A 16,232-nucleotide genomic window follows, 5' to 3' on the forward strand; every position below is an offset into this window, starting at 1 on the left:
AAACAATGAATCATGGAACACTACATCAAAAGCTAATGATGTATGGTGATTAACATAACAATAAAATTATTTTTTTAAAAAGTGGCCATATAAGTTTATCCTCCCCTCGAGCAATGTGTTAGATTTCTCATGGGTCCTCCCAACCAACTACTTAGCTTTGGGTCTCTCCTCCCCCTGCAGCCCAGGACCCGTCCTCCATGCTCCCTCACTCCTTCCTCCCCTGGTTCTTTATCACTGGATGTTCCTTTAGCCCCTTCTTTGCCATTCTGTCTTACTCAGACTTGTTCTGGCTTTATAAATCCAGAACTTTTTCCCTTGTTTTTTTGTTTCACTGATTGCTTTCTTCCTAGGATGACTTTTTCCCTTCATCAAAGCTTATCTACCCTGACTTCAGCCAGGTGACACTGAGTAATTATGAATTAATCAGATAAATGATTCAGTGCAAATGGCATAGACTCCTACGTTGATGGACTTACCCTTCAGTAATTGTCACATTCTATTAGTTTAGAAATAGTGGGCAGACTGCTGGGGAGATTTCCCATGTATTACAAGAGACATTTTTTGCTTTTCTGAATCGGGATCAATAGGCAGATGACTGTCCTATGCATGAAGTCACTTCTGGGCATGGAAAGTGGGTTTACAAATTTTTCACTTCTCCTGGTTTTGAATTCCTGCTCACACTGATGGACACATTCATTTTCAGGATTCATTTTACAACACTTCACACCAACATTTATTCAGACGTCCGAGAGGCTTAAGATAGAGGGAAAGACCATTAACACAACCAGAGAAAAATATTCATAGCTGCAGTAGGGTAACGTTGCTCATGTTCCTTGCAAATCAAGGCAGTTCTGATCATAAGTATGTGTGGGTTGATCCCTGGGATGAAGAGCAGTGTATAGGGGAAGAGACAGCTTCCCTTAAAAGCCCATTGCCTCTGGGAACAGTTTACTTGATGGATGACATAAAATCTATAGAACAGGAATCTACTGTCTGCAAAGCTCAGATAACAGAGCTGGAAGAGCTAGTTGATGCACAGGCCAAGGGGCAGGATCTGACATTGAGAGAGAGCCTGCATATAAAGCACATGGCCACATGCTTTACAGGTACCATCTTTTTAGCCCTTACATAAAGCTATACCTTGGTACTCTCATTTTACTAAGGAGCAAACCAATGTTCAAGAAGGTTAAGTAGCCTGTCCAAGATCACGCACCCCTCCACTGTGTACCAGGGTCTGAACCCAGGCCTGTCTGGAATTTATGTCCTTTTCATTCTAAACATCCACTAACATTTAAAAGAACTTGAAGAATGATTCACTGAAATAAATGTGATGCTATTCAAAGGAAATAAATGTAAAAGCCTTTGCTTTGGTTTAAAAATACACAACTGTGCAAGTGCAGGATTGGAAAGATTAGGGTAACTAGCATTCTTTTATTTTAAAGATTTTATTTATTTGACAGAGAGAGACACAGCAAGAGAGGGAACACAAGTGGGAGAAGGAGAAGCAGGCTTCCCGCTGAGCAGGGAGCCCGAAGCGGGGCTCCATCCCAGGACCCTGGGATCATGACCTGAGCCGAAGGCAGACACTTAATGACTGAGCCACCCAGGCGCCCCAGTAACTAGCATTCTTAAAGTAACCACCATTTTACCATAATGTAAAATCTGGTGTCATCATCCTAACCAATTTGCGAAGTACGCTCGTAAAACTATACTGTCTCCTGAGGAGTGTAAGGAAGTGGGTTAGCATGGAAGATCTGCTGTCAGAACATTTATTTGCTGTGCATCAGTTACACGATCTTGGGCAAGTACTTCTCCTTTTTGAGTCCCAGTGTACTAATTAATCTATACAATGGGAAGAATCAGTTCCTGATTCACTCTGTTGTAAGAACTAAAGAGTAAAATGTCTAGCATGATGAATGTCACATAGAGCTCAGCATGTGTCCACTGGTGCTATTATACTATCTGGACTTTCATTCCTAGTTCCCAAGTCCACACATTAAGAGTTAAAAATTGCCCTGAGTTACTTCTAGAAGAAGGTAAAGTGGAGGTTGCCACCTGGATCCCATCTCAACTGCACTAACAACAGAACAAAGACTGGTAAATTAAAAGACAGGAGAGAAGAGAGATTATTTTCTTTTATTCCTGCCAGCATTTAACAAATATTTCTTGAGTGCTCAATATGTCTTGGTCCATGTCATCAAAGGACTTCCCTTCTTTCTTTCTAGTGGAGGAGACAGGCATAGAAGAGCTAAATAGAAAAAATGAATAAGATAACTGCAAATTTTAATTTTTACAAAGGAGCGAATGGCAGGCTGAGATAGAGGATAATAAAGGGATGGACTGCATTAGACATTGGTCGAGTGGTTACGGCAATGGACTGCTAATCCATCATGCTCTGCAAGCATGGGTTTGAATCTTATCCTTGTTGTTTACTTCCCCTGCTGGACTGGCTGCTTGAGGTTTTAGTGCTTTGTGAGCAAAATATTTCACCAGTGGATGTAAGAAAAGAAAAAGAATTCATCTGACAAGAATATTCAAGTGTCACATAGGAGATCTAAAAATATACATCTGTGCCATGGAATTGGTACCCAAATCATGCTAGAGAACAAAATGCTTGTTTTGTCAACTAATGAGCAATCCGAAAGAACAGGCCTTTCCTGTGTGAAGAGCTTCTAGTTAATCAGAGACTTACAGGCTGAAACAGGCAGAAAGCATACCTGGTGGAAGGAAAAGCATGGCAAAGGCTCCCAGTGGGAAAGAGCCTGGGCTGGCCAGGCAGCTGAAGATCCACTCTGAGGTCAGAGGGCATGTCCAGTGGGGTTGAGAAGACCCAACAGTGCCCATGGCAGGTGAGGAATTTGGATTTTATTTTTAGTGCAATGGAAAGGCATTGGGAAGCTTTGAGTGCAGAGCAGTGTGAGGTGGGTGACAGCTCATGCAGAAACTGGATTTGGAGGAAGACAAAATAGAAGCTTGTGGTAACTAACTCTGGAAACAACAGTGGCCTGGATAAGTGGTGGTAGCAGTGGAAATGGGGAGGACAGACGGATTTCAGACATGTTTTGGAAAGGAAATTGACAGGAAAGATCACATTGTCCAATTATGAACAGGACCCTCTAAAGTTCAGAGCTCCCTGCCTATTTAAAGGATGGATAACCATTGGAGAAGATTGTTGTTTGGTCAGAGGTATACTAAAGGGAGGTACTAGGAATTTGTGTACTGTCAGTCTAGGATTACTGAATGACCAAAAGTCTATGTTCATTGCTTATTTAGGATAAATATCAAAATCATCTAGTAATGTTGATGATAATTGAAAGAATCATATATTAAATCATCATATACAGATATTTGGGGATTAATTAACCACAATCTAATATGGCACTCCACAGATCTGCTAGAAAAAGAGCTAGATCGGGAGCAATTCAATCATAAGCTAAAACTGGGGAAAGATCTAGAACTTTATGGGCACCTGAGGAGGGGAGGCACAAAGGGGGAATGGTGTTGTGCAAAGGGTGCCCTGGTGGCTCTTGTTGATGCTATACTACTTCCCCCACATCGCACCACTCATGAGGGCCCCTCCAGGCTGGGCACCATGCTTACCACCTTGTAAGTTGTCTTATTTAATCCTTAACAGCTCTGGGAAGTCCACTGTATTTTTATTTTGTTTTATTTTTTAAAGATTTTATTTTTAAGTAATTGCCTATCAACATGATACACCACATTAATAGAAGAAAGGGTAGGGGCACCTGGGTGGCTCAGTCGGTTAAGCATCTGCCTTCGGCTCAGGTCATGATTTTGGGGTTCTTGGATCAAGCCCCACGTCAGGCTCCCTGCTCAGCGGGGAGCCTGCTTCTCCCTCTCCCTCTGCCTCTGCCCATGACTCGTGCTCTCTCCCTCTCTTAGATAAATAAATAAAATCTTTTAAAAACATGGTGCTGTGCAGAAATTTCACAACACCCTCCAGAAATTTCAAGACACCCACTCTGGCATGCTCAGGTCCTATCCTTTCTCTCAGGTGATCGGTTTTCTTTTGTCAGAGCAGAGTTTTTCAGGACCTGAGCAATTCCATGTTAGTGAATACTGCTTCTCGAGCTATCTTCAGAGATTGCCAAGTTCTGGGAGTAGAAAATATTACTTATTTTCAAGACTTCGGTGAAAAATCACTTAAAATTGGGCTTTAAACCAGTGGGTTGTGACTCGGGCTTCACGTTAGAATCACCTGGATATCTTCTCCTTTTTCTTCTTCTTCTTTTTTCACCCTGGGATCTTCAAGGGAAAAAAAAATGCCTAGGCAGCATTCGGGAAGAAAAAACCAAACTGGACGTTATAGTATCTTTAAAGCATTCCCCAGGTGATTCTAACGCAGTCGAGCTTGAGAAAGTTGCTGCACACTTTTTGACGCTGTCTCACTCTGTTGTTTTATTTTGAGACCTTTCTTTTCCCCACATGGCATGAATTTGCTTGGAAAATATACATATATATTAAGGGCAAGAGAAGTTTCAGAAAATGGAGGAAGGGCGTAAAAGGAGAGGTCCAGTCCTCCTTTTCCACTGGCCATGTAAGGGGAGGTGGTGGGGTTAGTACCAGCTGGAGTCTGCAGCTTTCTCTCTCCTGATGTACTCAGAATAACCATCCTCTTGCCAGACAAGGGTGGGGGGGATCAGGTACAGATGCCCTATTCACTATACTCCCGGATGGCTCTGCCCTGACTTTTTAGTTTGGCCTTTATTTATGGTCTTAAAATTTTCCATTCCAACCTTTACAGATTCTCAAACTTCAACTCTTCTCAGATGAGGATGGTGATGAAGAAGAAAAATACCTACCTGAGCTCTGCAAACATTTTGAGCGAACCCCCACACAGGGCGAGTATAGTCTAGGGTACATAGCTAAGCCCTTTGTCAATCTGAGGCCTCACTCCAACTGCACACTGCTTGGCTGGCGATCAAAATGGCTTCATCTTATTAGGAATCCCCAAGGCTTACAGAGTCAAAACTTGGACGTTTACTGTACACGTTAACAGAACTTATTCCACAGGCTCATAATAAATCTTTATAACCACATATGGCTGAGTTATAAATATCAGCTGGGAAGAACAGTAAAATCACAGCATACAAAAAGGTGTCTGCCCGGCTTGGAAGCACTATAGACTTTATTCATTTACTTATTTTATCGAACTGCAACATTTTAGATGCTGGAGTGAAGTTAAATCACTGGCGATGTGAAGTGGAGAAACTAATAAAACACGAAAATCACTCCAAAAAAAACAAGGCAACAATTAGTTCACTTAGTACACTCACGGAAGGTGTGGGGAGGGGGCACTGTTCTTAAGACAAAACAAAGAAAATGAAACATAGGGAATTCTCCATGGATTATTTCGTCATGCCAGGCAGGTGGAGGGAAGTTCTTTCTATTTGTTGTGGTTTTGATACCTCCCTCCTGAAATAAATAAAAGGTTGAACTGGGTCTTCATCCACCCTGAAATGTAGGACACATAATAAAGAAAAAAAACATGGATGGGCCCCCAGATGTCTCTCAGATAGCCGAGCATTAGCCAGCCCGGGGCCACCTTTCTGATTTCTGAAGCCCGTGTCCTGGGCAAGGCTGGCGGGCGGCGGAGAGAGGATCCAGTCTCTTTGATGAACTCCCCTGTGTCGGTTTACACAGGAGAGTGAAAAACTGGGCAAAGCAGCCCCAGATTTACCCACACAGTTCCAAACTCAGAAGGCCCATTTCAGTTTTATCCTTCTGAAATGCTGTCACTGCTAAAATCACAGGGACAACTGTGACACTCTCTTCCCAGGGAAATGACACTTGTATTTTGTGTCAAACTCTTTCTCTTCCAGGAACTCCTCCAACACCTTTCAAAAACCACAATGTAAAGCATCAGCTTGACAAAGATACATTTTATGTCAGGCTGCTTTTTGAGACCTAGGAGGAAAAAAAAATTCTCAAACTTAAAAAGACAGAAACTAATCAAACTGGTGATGATTCAGAATCACCGTCTACTTTCTAACATTCTTTCACTAGACAAATAGAAATACTTTGGATACTTTTTATATTTGATTGTTTTCAAGATTACGAAGTGGTTCTAAAGAACTTTCCTTTCACGTTTCAATGTTCACTCTAACACCTACAATGCCGTGCATGGTCGGTGTGTTTGCAGTAGGAATGCGAACATGGACTTTGGGGCGTAGGGAAAGGGATTTAAAACATGGCTTTGGGAACCAAACCCACAGAATTTGGTTACAAAAATTACATTAACCCTCGATTAGGTGCATAGAGGAGATATTCCATATCTATTTTTTGTTGTTGTTTACATTGAAAAATTCATTTATTAATGAAACCAAAATAGGATAAAATTTAAAAGTATTTTTCATGTAGTTTGTGTGAGTCTCCCAAAATTATGTTGTCCATAAGGTGAGCTCAGAACCACCAAAAAATAAATATAAATATAATATATATTCAATTTAGCATATCTTGGTAGCTGCATAAATATTTACATTATTTTTTAAATCTAGAAGGAAATGCATTCTCAAAAAATGTAAACTGCAGAAAATTTTAAAGGGATTAAGGAAAAGATTGCTTTGTTTGCTTTTCTCAAATAAAAAAAAAAGTATTTTCTTTGTACTTTCAGGATATTATAGTATTTTCAAATTGTATTTCACCAGATAGTTAAAAGCTAATGAATATGTATAATGAGCTATGGCATACTATTTTATTATTTTTTTAAGATTTTATTTATTTGACAGAGAGAAATAGAATGCACAAGCAGGGTGAACCACAGGCAGAGGGAGAGGAAAAGCAGACTCCCCACTGAGCAGAGAGCCCAATGTGGGGCTCGATCACAGGACCCTGGGATCATAATCTGAACTGAAGGCAGATGCTTAACTGACTGAGTCACCCAGGTGCCCCTATGGCATACTGTCTTAGCCATACACTAGCCATTAACCAATCATACCAGGGTTGGTTACATGCTAGTCTACTGCCTACTTCTCAATGCTGGAATAGAAGGTTGCAGACAGTATCATTTACATTAGAATTTAATTATCCAAATACTATCCTGTGAGTTCTTTTTTGTCGTGGTGGTTCTGTCACCCTGATGTTCCACCAAGAAAATTGTCCCATTTTGTTCATATGGGCCCAGCTTAAATTTCAGGAAACAAAAGAGAGTAGTAAAGAAACAAAATACAACACCATATATTATTTCTAATTATGGCTCATAAGCATTGAAATAAACCATGCATTTAAAAAACATTATGCCTAAACTTTGAGATCGACTCACACGATTGTTAAGTAAATATAAATTATTACAGGACGATTATTAAAGACACCCTCACTGTCTTTGAATCACCTACACTTGTGGGCACTTGCTACGTAGCCCACCACTTCTTCAGAGGGCCCTCCGGAGTGGATTAGCTAAGCATCAAGCATTCTCCAGTTTTTCCATGTAAAATTTGCAGAAACCGCAACTATTCTAATGACTCATATTATAAATTGCATACATGTTGTCGAAATGTCAACACGGTCACTCAATCTTCAAGTTCTATCATTACTTTTTAAATAAACTATTGCACTTTCAATTGGTCAATTTTCTTAGAAATGAAATATCTATTATACACCAGCTCATCACACTTCAGGCCGCTCCGCACCGCTTTTATCCCTGACTTGGAATTTCCTGGACGGGGCTGTTTTAAGAGAGGCTCTAAGATCTGTAATAACATAGGGGAGTTTTTATGTAACATTAGGTGACTTTCTCCATATTATGAGAGATAAGACAAAATTAAACACAAGCCTTTGCTAACAAGATTCTATTTCCTATATCTTAAAGTTCATGACATTTAGCTTTCTGGAAATCTCTGCTGACAGGTCAGGGCATAAACAATATTGAGAGATTTTAGACAAAGACATTTCCTTCAAAGTCATGGCCAGGTGAATCTTTGATTTCTATGTGAGCTTCAAACAGCAGCTGTCTCAAGACCTTTTGGCAATTCTTTCTCAAATAAAAATTCATTTATTGCCAAAGAAAGCACCTACGTTAGATTGGTGTAAAGTTCTGTTAAAGAAAGACAATGCATGTGTCCTGCAGGAGGAGAAGGTGCACAGAGTTTACACGGGGCAGGGGCTACACCAATCTGCACATTTTGCCATAACCCATGGATTAGTTTTGAGGATTTCACCTTTTTGGGTTCCAGAGAAATAAAACCTAAGGGTACAGTACCAGGCCTGTATGCAGGACCCAGAAATACCTGTTGGCTGACTGAATTAAGGCAAAACTTGGAACATGGTTTCAATCCAAACTCCAAATTAACTGGAGGGCAGTTCTGTGAGTTCAGATATTGGAACAGCTGGTTTTATAGACAATCTGAGACCAGGATTTTGCCTTCAGTGTCAGATAATTTTGGGGGGTGGGGGTGGGAGGGAGGGCAAGGAATGTTTATATTAAATTCTATTCCTCTCTGAATAAGTACTCCCCCCGCCCCCACCCAGCTGGTTGGAGAGAGACTCCTGAAGGTAGCCCTGGTGTAAAACACATGTGCTAAAATAAGCAGGACTTTCAGTGCCCATTTGTGGAGCTGATTCAATCCCAAACACACTTTTCTTCTCCCTGTCCAAAACCTTCCATGGGGAAGCGGGGGCCAGTGTGAGAAAAACTGAAGGAAGAATGAGAATTAATATGCACATTACAGGACAGAGGAGCCCCGAGGTGGAGGGGTCCTGGGGGATACTTTGGGTACCAAAGATTTGCAGGGGCTCGCTCTTGTTTAGAATTATAGCCCCAGAGTTTACACCAGGGGGCCAGCTCCATAGAAGGCACTTAATAAACATATACTGAGTTGAAATGAATTGATAACAAACAGAGTGAATATTTATATCGATTGATTAATTCATCTACCCATTCCCTTTAAAATATTTAGTGGATCCTAAAACATAGCTGATGTAGAGAATATACAGGAAAAATACAGTCCTTGTCCCCCATGGCAATCTCTAGGGGATGCGGGAGTGAGAGAGAAGTGATCAAATATGGCCCATGTCTCTAGGCACCTAGAGCCATTTAGAGACTTCCCGCAGGCAGTGATGTGAGCAGAGCCATGGAAGTCTTCTGAGGGTCTGCAGATACTCTGGAGTTACTGGGGAACAAGATTGCTGTGACAAAGCAGAATCCATGCTTGTATTGCTGTGCCTTCCTGGGCTGGAATGGAATCCTGCCCTTCTATACCACCAGCTTCCCTCTCCTCCTCCAAACCCCAAATCAGATGCCAGCTTGAGGTGGCATCCCCTCCAAACACTCAGGTATACAGAGAGATCAGGTCACCTGAAACGTTAACAAAATGATAGTTCTTGGACTTGGTTGCCCACTGTGGCTGTCTGCAAGCTCAAATTCCTGAAATTGTGACTTTATGGGTCTTGGGTGTGGCCTGGACCTGGGGATGTTTAAAAGTCCCCCATATCCCAGGGAAGAATGAGAATATCACAAAAAAAGACATCTATTTTCAGTTGTACCAAAGTCAATGATTGTTTATTCCTCTCTCCCTTTTATTTTCCCTGCATTTTCCATGGAAAGCAAAAAGGCTTATACCTTCTATCACTTTTGCAGGCATGCTGAACAGATTTACAAAAGGTAAAAGCACGTGGAATACTCTGAGTATTGAGGGGAACATTCTGCCTAAATAATCTGCTGTTCAATCTTTCATCTCCCCAGATCGACTGCCGGGTCTCTATTCTCCCAGCACTGGGGTAATAAACAGCTCTTCTGACTACTCTTTAATTCATATATAAAAGAGAAGACAAGTGCAAGTGACGAGGTGGCCGAGTGGTTAAGGCGATGGACTGCTAATCCATTGTGCTCTGCACGCGTGGGTTCGAATCCCATCCTCGTCGTTCAGTTCTGCCCCCCTGAGCTGGCTGCATGAGGTTTTACTGCTTTGTGAGCAGAATATTTCACCACTGGACTTAAGAAAAGGAAAAGAATTCACATGACAAGAAGATCTAAGTGTCACATAAGGAGATCTAAAAATATACATCTGTCTTGGAACTGGTACCCAAATCACTCTAGAGAACAAAATGTTTGTTTTGCCAATTAATGAGCAATCTGAAAGAACAGCTCCTTCCTGGTGGTGTTCAAGAAGCACAGAAACCTCAGCGAGACTTCTGACTTGGCTGAACCTGGCCTGGCTGCCTACCATAGCGGTGTATCAGCTGAAGTCAGAGAGACTGGCGCCAACGACACCCCCATGTAGACAAAATAAAACTGATTTCTTCAATGGCAGGTTATGTTTGGAAACATCCTGCCCTGTTTAGGCTGCCAAGTCTGCAGACATGGCTCCGCCGATCGTGGGTATGGGAGGAAGGCCACCTCATGGAACACAGGTGCTGTCTGGCCTCTGTGCCCGCCTGGGGCCCAAATGAGGTGCCCTTGTAGGTTTGCAGCTGATAGGATGTGCGTTCTACAATCTGGAAGCTCCCAGAACTGGTGTTGAAAGATCCTGTCCTGAGTCATTTCAACTCTGCACCTACTTCCCTTACAGGATCTGGGGCACAATTCCATGACCACCTACTGACTTTGAGGTTTGTCAGCCACACAGCGGGATAAAAAAAGACACACAAGGCATGAATTAGCATGGTGTGAAAAGAAAAGTTGGTAAAAAGAGTCCAGGGTGTGAGGAGGTAGGAAAACATGTTCTGCAGGGAAGGGATGTTGATACACGGAAAGACAAGTGCTGGGCAAATCAACATTCCTCTCTTTTTCTGAACGGTTACTCCTACTTTCACTGCCCCTCACTGTTTACAGAATTCCACAGGCCTGTCTCATTTCACTCTGGTGGCATAAGGCGGGAAGAAGAGAACTTGTAGCTGTCAGCAGCAACAAGTCATATTTTTGAATATGAACATTTCTATAAAAAATTCAGTAAAGGGCTTCCCATCCCCATGGTGTTCAAATCTGTCTCACCTGCAGATCCAGATGCTGCCAGCAAAGCTGACTTCGCCCTAGTGCAGGAGAAGGGAAAATTCTACTCTGTCCAGAAGGTTTTCCTTGGGTCAAGGTCTTAAAATATCCAGTTCCCACATTCTTCTGCTGATGTCCTTCTGAGCTGTGAAGGTCTCTGCTCCTCCCCACTGGCTTTCTAGCTGCACCACGAATGCAGAATGTGATGCTGGGGAAAGGGGACTTCTCCTCCCCACTCATACTACACCCACCTTACACCTGAACCTTTAAATGACACACTTACAAAGGAAAATGGGATGGCTTTTGTATAGTTTAAACTGGAGACACAAGTATATGAAATGGCTTGTCCAGTCATGCCGTAAAACAACACACAAAAATCTGATTTGCAGGAAGCCGAAAAGTTGAATGATTTTGAGATTTATATTTACGTTAGCACATTGTTTATTTTTCTTATTAATAAGATAATACATGTCAGATTTTAAAAAGTATAAAAATTAATAAAAAAGAAATAGAAAGTGGGCTCCTGGGTGGCTCAGTTGGTTAAGCAACTGCCTTCAGCTCAGGTCATGATCTGGATCAAACCCCATATCGGGCTTTCTGTTCAGTGGGGAGCCTGCTTCTCCCTCTGCCTGCTGCTCACCCTGCTTGTGAGCATGCTCTCTGTCAAATAAATAAATAAAATCTTAAAAAAAAAGAAATAGAAAGCTACCAATCATGCTTCCTTTCTGATAATTGCTATGATTTTAAAAAATATATTTACATTTATGTATGGATAGATAAGTAAAATTTATAATCATATTTGATATGCAATTTTGAATCTAGTGTTTTAGTTTTAAATTTCTTCTCCTTTTCCAATTACAAATATAGATGATTTTTATTATGCAAAAGTAAAATATTGCAAAAATTAAAAAAAAACATAAAAGTACAACTTTCTACAACAGGTGCTGGCGAGGATATGGAGAATGGGGAACATTTTTGCACTGTTGGTGAGAATGTAAACTGATGCAGCACTTTGGAAAACAGTATAGAAGTTTCTCAAAAATTTAAAAATAGAACTACTCTATAATCCAGCAATTGCACTACTGAATATTTACCCAAAGAATACAAAAATATTAATTCAAAAGGATATATGTTTATAGCAGTATTATCTATAATAGTCAAATTACGAAAACAGTCCAAGTGTCCATTGACTGACGAATGGATAAAGAAGATGTGGTCTATATATACAATGGGATATTACTCAGCCATAAAAACAGAATGAAATCTTGCTATTTGCAACAACATGGATGAAGCTAAAGAGTATTCTGCTAAGTGAAATAAGTCAGTCAGAGAAAAACAAATACCATATGATTTCACTCGTATGTGAAATTTAGGAAGCAAAACAAATGAGCAGGGGGACAAAAAGAAGAGAGACAAACCAAGAAACAGACTCTGAAAAAACAAACTGATGGTCATTAGAGTGGGGGATGGGATAAATAGCTGACTGGGATTGAGGAGTGCACCGGTGGTGAACCATGCGTATTGTATGGGGGTGTTGAATTACTAAATTGTACACCTGAAACTAATATTACACTGTATGTTAACATACTGGAATTTAAATAAAAATTTAAAAAAGACTTTCTAGTTATTCCCACCCCCTCCAATCACCATCTTTGAAGTTTTAGTGCATAATCTGACGATTATTTTTCTTTTTTCCTGCTGTACATACACTCTTAAACTTTTGTCCTGAGAGCTTGCCATGTCATTACATGTTCTTTAAAGATACTATGCTAAAGGTGACACATGTATCATAGAGATGCACCAGAATTTGTTAATCTTTTCTCCTATTGAATTTGTTTCTCCCGTAGGATTATTTAACACCTTTTACTAAGTCTGTTGCTGGGCAGACCCTCTCATCTTTGGCCTCATTGCTGGTGGCTTCCCTTAGAATAAAGTCTTTGGACAAGAATAAGGAATCACAGGACAAGAACTTTCAATCAGCTTGATACATATTATTAAGCTTATATGGGCACTTCCTACATTCAGTCTGTACATTTGATTATAATTTTAACCAATTTGAGATATTTGGTTAAGATATCTTTGACATGTTGAGTCATTAAATCTGTTTTTTTAAAGATTTTATTTATTTATTTATTTATTTATTTATTTGACAGACAGAGACACAGCAAGAGAACAAACACAAGCAGGGGGAGAGGCAGAGGGAGAAGCAGGCACCCCGCCGAGCAGGGAGCCCAATGCGGGGCTTGATCCCAGGACCCTGGGATCTGAACCGAAGGCAGACACTTAACGACGGAGCCACCCAGGCGCCCCTCAGTCATTAAATCTTCTTATTAATTTTCCCTTCAGATTTCTTTCATAGAAAGCATTTCTCCAACATGAGAGCCGCTAGACTTCCACGTATTTTTTTCTGTATTGTAAATTCTTTTGTACGTGTTTTCATTTTTTTTCCATTTTGCTCCCTAATCTGGTTAGACTTTGTTTTAGTAGGTCACATAATGTGAGGATGTTTTGTTTTCTTTTTCTAAAATAAGCAAGTAATTGCTCAACACCTCTTTAAAAATATTTTTTGCTTGGAGGGGTTCTTTTAACAATTAATCCAGGCTACCCGTTTCTGGTCCATTTACCCTTCATTGATTAGGCACTGATGCTACCTGGCTTGACTTTTTGTAGCTCAAAGCATGGCAACTTAGTAGGTGGGTACTGAATTAGATGGTGCTGTGCAAAAACCTGTCCATTAATTGTGTGACTTTGTGAAGTGGTACACAAACTCCCTGGTCCCTGCTGAAAGGGAGTACTTATGGTCCCTCTGCATAAGGTCGTTGGAGGAAGGGAAATGTGGCAGTTCAGGAAAGTCATGGCATGGTATTTGCCACAGATGGGTTACAAATGGTAGCTACTGTTATGTGTTGCATTTTGTATCTGCGAAGAGGAGCCACTCCCAGTGTTCTTTTCTTTTTTTAAGTTCTGGCTATTTTGGCCTCCTTATCTTTTCAGAAAAAATTCTCTAACATTTTCAAAAGAAATTCCATCAAGATTTTGATGAAAGTTACTCAACTGATACATTCATTTGGGAAAAACTGACATTGTGCCATAATCACTTATCCTCTGTCTCACATGATATGTCTTCCAATTCCTAAGATTTTATGATCTTCAGGCAAATTTTGTAGTGTTTATGTTTTATTTTTGCACAATTTCTCTTAAAGTCATTCTTTTGTTTTGGGTTTTTTTTTTTTTTTTGCTCATGTGATTCATATATTTTCTTATCTTTTTTTGAATAAATGATTGCTTATATTTGGAAAGCTATTTAGTTTTGGTGTATTTGCTTTGTATCTAGCAACAATACCTTCTTTTGGTATTCTAAGATTGTAACTGATTTTTCAGGCTTTCTAAAAATTTCAGTTATATCATCTGCAAATAATAACTATGCCATCCCTTCTCTTCAGTTAACGCTTCTCCTCTGTTATGTATCCTGGAGAATCATCTACAACACCCAGAACAACACTGGAAACAGTAGTGTTGGAAGTCATCCTGCAGAGCAGAGTAGCCCTTTCTTTACTTTCTGTCTCTGCCTCTATGCTGAGCAATCTTGCATCCACTCTTCCCTGTGCCTCAGTTCCTACACTGATTTAAGGTAAATATTAACAGCATCAATCCTTCCTGTCATTCATTACTACATCTGCCTATACTCGCTCTCCTTCCTTCTCTCTTTACCCATTTGACATTTTCCTTCCACCTGGACTCCTTCCCTCTTTTTTTACAACTAGTCCCTCAGATGGCCATTATTTCTCAGACCAGAATTTTACCGTCTCTCTGAAACTGCTCATTTTTTCCTCTCTCACCAGAGGACAGGTGTTGCCTGTCCACACTGTTGGGCTGGGAGCCTCCTCTTGAGATTCAGTTCCAGGCTGGGGGTTGAAAGAAAGAACTGAAATCCCTTTGTGGTTTGATGAATTCAGAATTGTGGCATCTTCAAAGATCTTCAATTCAGGAAATTCTGGAAAGACATGGTCTGGCTTTGGATTCAGTGATTTGAGGGAACTTCAAATATAAGCTGTGATGAATTAGCAGGGGATTTTCAGTTATAATATTGCCACATATTAATATTCTAGATTCCTGACCACAGACTATGATCACTGTATTATTTACAAATGTTTGCCCTTTCTAATAATCTCTCTCCAAAAAGAAGATAAATCATAATTTGAGCTTTTTGGTCTTCGTCTGTGGCCACATACAGCCATCCTTATGGTTCATCTTTGAGATTCTCATCTCATGAGAAACAAGAGTTATGTAATAATCAGCTACAAGATTAATTCAACCCTGATCTCTTTTTGCTTCAATTTAGCAATTCCTCAATGGTGTATCAGTCCATCAATCAAGAATATGAGGAAGAGAGATGACAGCAAATTGGATGAAGCTGAGAGATGGATATAAAAATATCTTTATGGCCAAGTTCTATGTTTCAGCCTACAAGTGTATTCTTCAATAAAAAGACTCAAAAGTTGCAATAATTCCTCCTGATGACTTGCTTTAAAGTGGGTGGGGGGAGAGCTGGTGAGTGGCAAGTGTTGAGGCTGGGAGGCAGAAGGACCTGGACACGGTTCCCTTGGGGCCAAGCAAATTCCAAAGGCAGCTTGAAGTGGTGGTTAAGAAGTGATAGGAGCTGGGGCACCTGGGTGTCTCAGTTGGTTAAACAATTGCCTTCCACTCAGGTCATGATCCCGGGGTCCTCAGATCGAGCCCTGCATCGGGCTCCTTGCTCCTTGGGGAGCCTGCTTCTCCCTCTCCCTCTGCCTGCCGCTCCCCCTGCTTGTGCTCTCTCTCTCTCTCTGTCAAATAAATAAATAAAATAAAATAAAAAAGAAGTCATAGGAGCTACTCCCTGGCTCCCACCACTTACTGGTTGTGTGTCCCCAGGCAATTTGCTTTTCTTCTCCTTGCCCTACTTTCCACATTTGTAAAATGGGACTAATAATAGGATGCATAATGTTATTACAAGATTTCAATGAGTTACTATTATAAAATGCTGAGGACAATGCCTGACTTAGGGTGTTATGTAAGTGTTTAAAATTTCCAGTGAGGCTGTTGGAGGCTGTAGGGAGTTAGTGGGCTGGGCTGAGCCACAACACAGTCCATTTTGTGGAGGTAATGGTAAGGGTGCAACTAGACAGTTACAGCAGCTGCCAGGCCAGGCACACAGTTCTGTGAGGCGATGTCAGATACAGCTTTACACATGGGGAAAGGGGTTTTAAGAGCTGAGGAGACCTGTCCAAGGCCCAGATGAACAAGC

The 16,232-nt window shown here is 40.8% G+C and overlaps 1 non-coding gene across 1 annotated transcript; it reads left to right on the plus strand.

The window, feature by feature from the left end:
- Positions 1–9,797: 9,797 nt before the first annotated feature.
- Positions 9,798–9,879, plus strand: TRNAS-GCU (transfer RNA serine (anticodon GCU)). Its single transcript has one exon. It is a non-coding gene; the product is annotated as a tRNA-Ser (tRNA).
- Positions 9,880–16,232: the final 6,353 nt, after the last annotated feature.

This window comes from Eumetopias jubatus, unplaced genomic scaffold (assembly GCF_037043125.1).
Source record: "Eumetopias jubatus isolate StellerSeaLion01/CBP00866 unplaced genomic scaffold, mEumJub1_p1.0 scaffold_9, whole genome shotgun sequence".
NCBI lineage: Eukaryota > Metazoa > Chordata > Mammalia > Carnivora > Otariidae > Eumetopias > Eumetopias jubatus.